The sequence below is a fragment of the Condylura cristata genome, unplaced genomic scaffold (genome assembly GCF_000260355.1).
Source record: "Condylura cristata isolate star-nosed mole 26May11 unplaced genomic scaffold, ConCri1.0 scaffold00006, whole genome shotgun sequence".
In the NCBI taxonomy this organism is placed as follows: Eukaryota; Metazoa; Chordata; class Mammalia; order Eulipotyphla; family Talpidae; genus Condylura; species Condylura cristata.
The window spans coordinates 33,100,220-33,108,725 of NW_004567107.1; positions in this window are offsets into that span (position 1 = coordinate 33,100,220).

The window sequence follows — 8,506 nt, forward strand, 5'->3', positions numbered from 1 at the left end:
TCCAGGGCAGGCAGGAATCGAACTCATGCGGAAGCGGCTTTAGATTCTCAGTGCTGTGCTTTAACCCGCTGCGCCACCAGGGAGGGCCGCATTTCCTCCTTTTAAAAAAAGATTTATTTGTTTATGCATACAGAACTGGGGTACAGGCCAGAGGTATGGGGTGTGTGTGTGGGGGGGTGAGAGGATTCACCAGAGACAAGGTGGGGAGCAAAACAGGCAGAGGTACTGAAATACACTGCTGAGGTGGGCCAGGAGAGGTCTGCCACACCCCGTGGGTCAGCTCTCTGGCCTGGGCTGTGATAGCTTCATAGTGCTGTGTTTTAACCTGTTGCACCACCAGGGAGGACCCTTCCTCTTTCTTTATAATGTGAACATAGCACATTTTCTTTATCCAGACCTCTAGGCACTTACGTTGTTTTCATGTTGTTGCTATTGTAATAATGCTGCACTTAACATCATGGAACATAGAATTTTTTAAATGTCTGGTTTCATCTTCTTTATAGAGACTCCCAAGAGTGGGATGCTGGGTCATCTGATATTTGCATTGTTACAGATTGCTTTCCAAAATGGTTGTGCCAGTTGACACTCAACAACAGTGTAACAGTATACGTTCTTCTTTGTGTCATTTCCATCACTTCTTGTTGGGGATCTTTTTAATATGAGCCATTCTCACATGTGTGAGGTGATGTTGAGTTATGGATTTCTTATTGATATCTGGCTGTCCTCTTTGAGCTGTCTGTTCAAATGCTGCCCATTTGTTAGTTGGATTGTTTAGTTTTCTTGGTTAAATTAAGTTTTTCCTGTATCTTAGGTATTAACCCCTTGTTAGTTGTGTAGTATGTGAATATTTTCTCCCACCCTATGTGACCTCTTTTTAGTTTACTTAAATATTTTCTTTGTGGTGTAAAATATTTTAAGTTTGAAGTAATCCTAATTGTTTATTTTTGCTTTTATTTCCCTTGTCATAAGGGTTGACTCCCAAAACTGATGGTATGAGACTTATCACCAATGTTTTCTTTTATATATTTCATTGTTGTTGGCCTTAATGTCTAAATCTTTATTTTTGAAGGAAGACTGTTGAAATAGGAGATAAGAAATTTCCAATGTCTGTTACATTGGATGGTTCTGATTTGGTCTTTTGGTATCTTACTGTAGTTCCCATTTTGTAAAATTTGCAATTATTAATAGTAATTAGCTATTAGCAGTGGTAACTTGCTACATGATGGGACCAGTCCCCTCAGTACAATGTATTTTAGCAATATAAATGCCTGATATTTAGCAGATCAAATGGCATAGAGCATTAGAACTATTCAGTCAGCCATTTCAATGGATTTTGAATTTATTTTACCCTCATGTTGACTTTACCTTCAAAATGTCTTGATTACTGTTGTTGTCTTCATTTACTCCATTTCTTTTGCTACTTCTCTTGGCCTATGTCATCACCATCTTTTGCCTAGATGACAGAAAAACTGCTAAGAGGCCTGTGATTCTTCCTCTACTGAACAGCATGGTTGCTCTCCTCATAGTTGTCTAAATAGTCTTATTGAAAAATAAAACATGTGAGTTCAGATTACTCCTCTGATGGTTTTACACCCTTAATTTATCTGGAAAAAATCTGGACCTTGTGGGCCCTAGTGAGCTGGCTTTCCTTTCTATCCTGGTACACCTGCTTCTCCTCTTGTGCTGAGTGTTTTTGCTGTGCTGGCCTAACTTCCATTAGTGCATTGGCTCTTGAGTACTATGCTTAGAGAGCCTCCCCTTCCATCTTCATGTGGCTTGTTTCTTCTTGTCATTTACATCTCAATCCGAGATTCACTGGCTACTTAATCTCAAGTAGATCTGAAAACAAATCATTACCATATCATTTCCATTTTAAAAAACACCATGCACTACTCTCTGATATTTGGAATTATTTATTTAGTTGCTATTGCCTATCTCCCTCTGCCTGAAGTTTCTGTGAGTCCACATTCCTATATATTTTCTAATACTTAAAAATATTACTGGGATCATAATTGGAGATTTAAAAACATCAATTCTTTGCAGGGATTTGCCAGGGATGTGTCCAAAGACAAGCAGGTCCTTGATTCTCTCCCCTTCTAAGTGTGTTTTCTCATTAGAATTGTCCCTTTTCAGAGTTCCCAGGGATGCTGGTCTCAGGGTCATTATTAGGTTCCTTTAGCAGAAAGAGAAAGAATCCAGGTTTAGTGTGTTTTCATCCCCAACACTCAGCTTCCTTCTGCTCCACTCACAGCTGCTGTATGCAGGATTCAGCTATCTGCCTCAATTTTAATTATTCAGTGTCGAATGGTCATATTTGCATACACAAATATTTGAGGAATTGAAATGGTATTTAACAGATATAAAGGATTATTTAAAAATATCTTTTTCCCTTCTTGTTTCTTTATCTCAATGGCCCAATAGTAATTCTGATCTTAGTGATACTGTGTTTCTCTGCCCATGTTATTAGGTCTATGCTAATGTGAGAGTTCTGGAACAAAGATACTGTATTTGGGTACAATTGAAAACCATCATTGTAATCTTTCATGTAACTTAACAAAAGGTTTCAACAGTACTTGTGTTTTTCCTTCTACATGGTTAATGAGCCGCTTTTCTTAGAATTTGACTAGAAGAGAATTAATTGGTCAACAATAGTATACTTATTTGAGGACCTGCTATAGAAAGGGCATTGTAATGGATACTGTGGGGGTGGGAGTGGGGGAAAGGGGAGGTATACAGTTGTTAAGGAGTGGGGGATGCAAAGACTTACACTCTTAAGTTCATATTTGTGGATACCACAGCCTGCAACATAAAACATTTGATATGCCCCTGTGCTGCCAACTAAATAGAATGGTTTGGTGATTTCTGTGACATTTTTACAAAAAAAAAAAAAAAACATTGACTTTGCTCTTGTGGTTTTTTACATCAACAAGGTTTTTCAGCTAACTACAATACACTATTGGGGGTAATGGATCTATGTAAATCTACTATTAAATGAACAAATTACTAAATTAGATAGTTATTGCAGTTGTGGAATGATAATAGAGCAGGCTTTTAATTTCATATTCTGAAATTCTTTGGGATAATGTTTTTTTCTTCATTACCTAAAAGTAAGGTTTTGGGGGAACCCATCCTTCTCCTGGGGAAGAAGGAACCCATAATCCAGAAAAGACAGTCTCTTTTCCTAAGTTAAAATTTTCAGTTAGGTTTAGTGGAATATTGCATGAAATCTTGACAGGGAGAACTTAGAAGACAGCATTTCCCAGGGAGCTTAATTCCAAGTGATATAGCCCAAGCAGTGGATCAAGGAGACCTTGATAGAGATGCAAGCAAGTCCTTTGCTGTGATGTCCAGGCTGAAGAGAATACAGCAGAAAAGACAAATGATGTAGCTGGCTCAGGGCTCCGTGTTAATGGAATTGGATTTTCTTTTCTCCTTTCCTGCTAAAACTTAAGTGGTTTTATGATACAGAGATTTTGAGTGAGGGGAAGGGGGAATGAAGAATAAATATTTTTTTTACCCTCATTTAAATCGATGGTTTCTGGACTTTTAAAAATGTCCATTTCTGTTTTACTACTTTCCAAACAACATTTCTGGAAACATATTGAATGCTGAATTCCTTTTTTTCTGAGTGAACGATCACTGCTTTATAAGAAAAGAAATCAATACTTTTTGCTAAACAAGTAGCATCCTTCAGCCTGAAATTTGAGGCATTTTTAGACTTCCTGTCATGAATAGATAATTCCTCTGAGGAATTAGCCTTTGAAACAAGAAACCAGATGAATTTAGCAAAACCTGCTAGTTAATTTTTCCTCTTTCTAAACCTAGTTGTTTACAACTCTTAATGACTAAACAAGCTATAAATTGATGTTCTTTAAAATACATGATTTGTGGGTTAACATTTTAATGTTATAAACAAATTCTGAGTGCTCTGAGTTTGTATGACAATGTTACATATAATTTGTATGATTAGATTTTGTGGCCACAGAATTTTAATATTGGAATATCCACTCAAGTATGTCATTTTCCTAGGAAACAAAGATCTGGAAATGCTGAAACCACTATCCAAGGAGGAAAATGCAGAACTGGCACTGTGAGCATGATGTTTTCTACTTTTTCAGAGGTAAGTGGAGAGGTTGGGGATGAAAACTGAGATGGAGTACATGACGGTACAGAAGAACCATTAAACTGAGCATAATATATGGCAGGAGTTTTTAATTACTTAAGATACCAAAGCTCCTGGGACATATATCAGAATTTCTTTCTGATGAATTATCGGGTGCATTTGCAAATAGCAGGTCTGATAGTTATTTGACAAAAAAGCATTGAGTATGTGGCCAGCTCATTCTTAAGTGCAATGAAAAAGCAATACCTGCACTTTTGTTATCTGAGTTGAAATTTGCCATTGACTACTTGGATAATTTGAGGCAAATTGCATCATCTGTACCTCAATTTTATACATTTTCAAAATGAAATAATAATAGCACCTACTTTATACATTTATTACATGTACTAAATCATTTTAGTACAAGTTTAAAATGCTGTTTAATATAATTTCTCAATAAATTGTGGCCTTTTTAGTGAAAAGGGTGTGTTTATTTACTTATTTTAAAGCTTTTTTTTTTGGTAAAGATTTATTTATTTGTGCACACAGAACTGGGGTACAGGACAGAGGCTCAGGGGTGGTGAGAGGCTTCACCAGAGACAGAGTGGGGAGCAGAACAGGCAGATGGACGAAGTACACTGCTGAGGGGAGCAGCGGGCAGGTCAGGAGAGGTCTGCCGCACCATGTGGTCACCTCCGGGGCAGGCGGGGATCGAACTCATGTGGAAGTGGCTTTGGCTTCTTAGTGCTGTGCTTTAACCCACTGCGCCACCAGGGAGGGCTGGAGTTTATTTTTAAAGACTTATTTTTTTATGCATGCAAGAACTAGGGTATAGACCAGAGGTGTATGTGTGGTGGGGAAGGGTGAAAAGATTCACCAGAAACAGAGGGGAGAACAGAACAGGTGGTTCAACCGAAACACCTCTGAGGGGAGCAGTGGGTGAGACAGGAGAGGTCTGCCCCACCATGTGGGTCAGCTTCTCTCTGGGATTGAACTCATACTGCAGTGGCTATGGGCCACTTCACAGTGCTTTGCTTTAACCCATTGTGCCACTAGGGAAGGCCCAGGTATGGAATTTTTAGTCCACTCTCTGGATTTCAAGTTTTGGACATGTTATTAAACATTCTGGGGCCTTGATATTGTTACCTCCAGAACATTGAAGTCTCGGTTGTAGGTTTTTTCAAAGGATGAGTGATAACGTAGGTAGGCTCTCTAGATGTGGAAATTCTTAATACTTTCCTGCCCAAATACTTTCCTGTGGAAATGTATGATGAGCCTCTAAGTTAAAATTTATACTGTAACTCTGAAACATAGTAGTTTTTAAAAATAATAGTTTATTTTTACATCATTTTGTGCCTTTTCCCATCTCAGTTATAATCCCCGTGGGCTTCCCATCATCAAATCACCCGTGTGCCATCACCATAATCCAGTGCACCTCCCCCCTCCCACTCATTTTTGATCCCATTCTCCACTCCACCCCCATAAAATGTCTCTGGTATATAGTTGTTCATTATTATTATTTTCTCCCCTGGTCCTTTATACTTCTGCTATGAGTGAAACCACTCAATATTTTTACTTTTCTTTCTGGCTTATTTCACTAAGCATGATCCCTTCCAGTTCCATTCATGTTGCTGCAAAAGGCATGTGTTATTTTTTTTGGTTGCTGAGTAATATTCCATTGTGTATATGTGCCACATCTTTTTTTAAATTTTATAACAGTTTATTTTTACATCATTTTGTACATTTTTTCCCCCATCTCAATTGTAATCCCCGCGGGTTTCCCATCACCAGATCACCCCTGTGCCACCACCCTAGTCCCGTGCATTTCCCTCCCTTCCCCCCCGCCCCGTTTTTGATCCCATTCCCCACTCCACCCCCACAAAATGTCTCTGGTATATGGCTGTTCATTATTCTTGTTATTTTCTTGCCTGGTCCATTATACTCCTGCTATGAGTGAAACCATTCAGTATTTTTCTTTCTCTTTCTGGCTTATCTCACTAAGCATGATCTTTTCCAGTTCCATCCAAGTTGTGTTTCTCTTTTTTGGTTGCTGAGTAATATTCCATTGTATATATGTACAACATCTTTTTAATCCAGTCATCTACTCTTGGGCATTTGGGTTGATTCCATGTGTTTCCTTGTAAATAAAGCAGCAATAAACATGGGGGTGCAGGTGTCTTTTTGAATCAGTGTTTTTGTGTCTTTGGGGTAGATATCTGGGAGTGGGATTGCCTGGTCATATGGAAGCTCCATTTTTAGCAGTTTGAGAAACTTCCAAACAGATTTTCATAGTGCTTGTGCTAGTTTGCATTCCCACCAGCAATACAGGAGAGTTCCTTTTTCTCCACATCCTCGCTAACATTTGTTGTTCTAGTTGTTTTAAGATGTGCCATTCTCACTGGTGTGAGATGGAACATACAGTAGTTTTTAAGATTTATTTTTTACTTATGCATACAAGAACTGGGATGTAGGCCAGAGGTGTGGGGGGAGGAGTGAGAGGATTCACCAGAGATAGAGTGGGGAATAGAAAAGGCAGATTGACTGAAATAACACTGCTGAGGGGAGCAGTGGGTGGGACTGGAGAGGTCTGCTGTGCCATGTGGGTCACCTCCCTGGTCAGGGATTGAACTTGTGCTGCAGTGGTTGGCAATAGCTTGATAGCGCTGAGACTTTAGCACCTGTGCCACCAGGGAGGGCCCTAAACATACAGTATTCTTTTAATGGGAATTCATATGGTGGTGCAGGGGGAAAGTGTATAAAACAAGAACAATTTGCTCTGAGTAGTATAATTTGTAAGTAAGCAGAGACATCACAGCTATCACCCCTCATCTTTCAGCAGTCACAGAACTTTGTGAGGCCACTGCCTCATTATCCTGATGACTCACTGAACCAGAGTACTTCCCCTCTCTTCTGCCATCCTTTCAAATTAAATTCATTGTTCTACAAGATGTCTGTGGTTCCCAGAAATGACGCAAGTTGTATATATCCTGGCTATTTGACTCTCAGATTGTTCTCCCAAGTGACCTGGGCCTTGCCACTTGCTACTACAGTCACTGATAATTCCAGTAACCCCTGTTTCTCTTATTAACAGAAATGCGCAGATTATGGCTAAATGAAAAAACAGTCTGTAAAGCCTACTTTAGAAATAGCACTGCCAAAAATTCAAGAAAGACAATAAATTCTTTTGACATCATTTACACAAATGAGTAGTATCTGATCATTCACAGGATGGAAAGAGTGTTTTAAAACTTATAACAGAAGCTCTTATTCACCTGTTGTTAACTAGTTCATATTAGTCCTTCAGTCTCTTGTCCTTGAAGCTAGCTTGAAATCCTTTTAAACCTTGTTTAAGTGGGAGGCATAGTTTCTTGAACATCATCTGTAATATGAAGTAATTTAATGACATAACTATAATACATCTGTACTAATGGAGGTCTCACTTCTGTCAGAGTAAGGAAAATAGCTTGAAAAAAAAAGTGATGGTGATTCAGCAGCTGTTATCCTTTTAAACCCAGCTTAAGTGGGAGGCATAGTTTCTTGAACATCACCTCTAATATGAAATAATTTAATGACATAACTATAATGCACTTGTACTAAGGGGTCTCATTCCTGTCAGAGAGTGGTTGGTCATTAAGGGAAATAGCTTGAAAAAAAAAAAAAAGTGATGGTGATTCAGCAGCTGTCATCCCAGTTAAATTTATTTTTAAAAGGATGGCATTTGTCAGGGAATTCTTCACCAAACAAAAATATTTTCTTTGTTATTCTTCTTTCATTGTTAACATTTTCATATCTATGTGTCTATATATGGATGTTTTATTTTTGTGTGTGTGACAGTCCTTTAAAGTAGCTAAAGCAGACGTTATTTTCCATATTTCACAGCTGAGGACATTTGATGATCAGACAAGTCAATGAACTTGCCCAGAAGCCCACATTCACCTTAGTTTCTGATATGCTGATGTGAGCTCCAGGGGAGCTGGCACTGATAAGGCAAACTGGATGCCCTTGCTGTGGTGCTGAGAGGTCTTGGAGGTGAATGCAGAATTGCAGTGTTATTAGGAGCGACTATAAAGGATGAGTGGTAATTCAGGAGTATAAAACACACAGGTCTTCCTGTACAGAACTTGGATTTCACAAATAATGAGGAGTGCAGGCAAAAGTGTTACTGCAGAGAAATATCACTGGTTGGACTATCTGCAGTGCCTTGTTCTGAAACAGACTTATTATTGTATGAAGCCCAGGTTGCCAAAGCAGCAACTTTCAGGAGATGTTTTTTGCTACAAGGTAGACAAAGATGATGATATAATCTCTTTTATTATATTTATTATATGTTAGCCATATTAATTATATAATATTATTATATATTTAGTTCTCTACAATGTATTATATAATAAAATTAATATAATA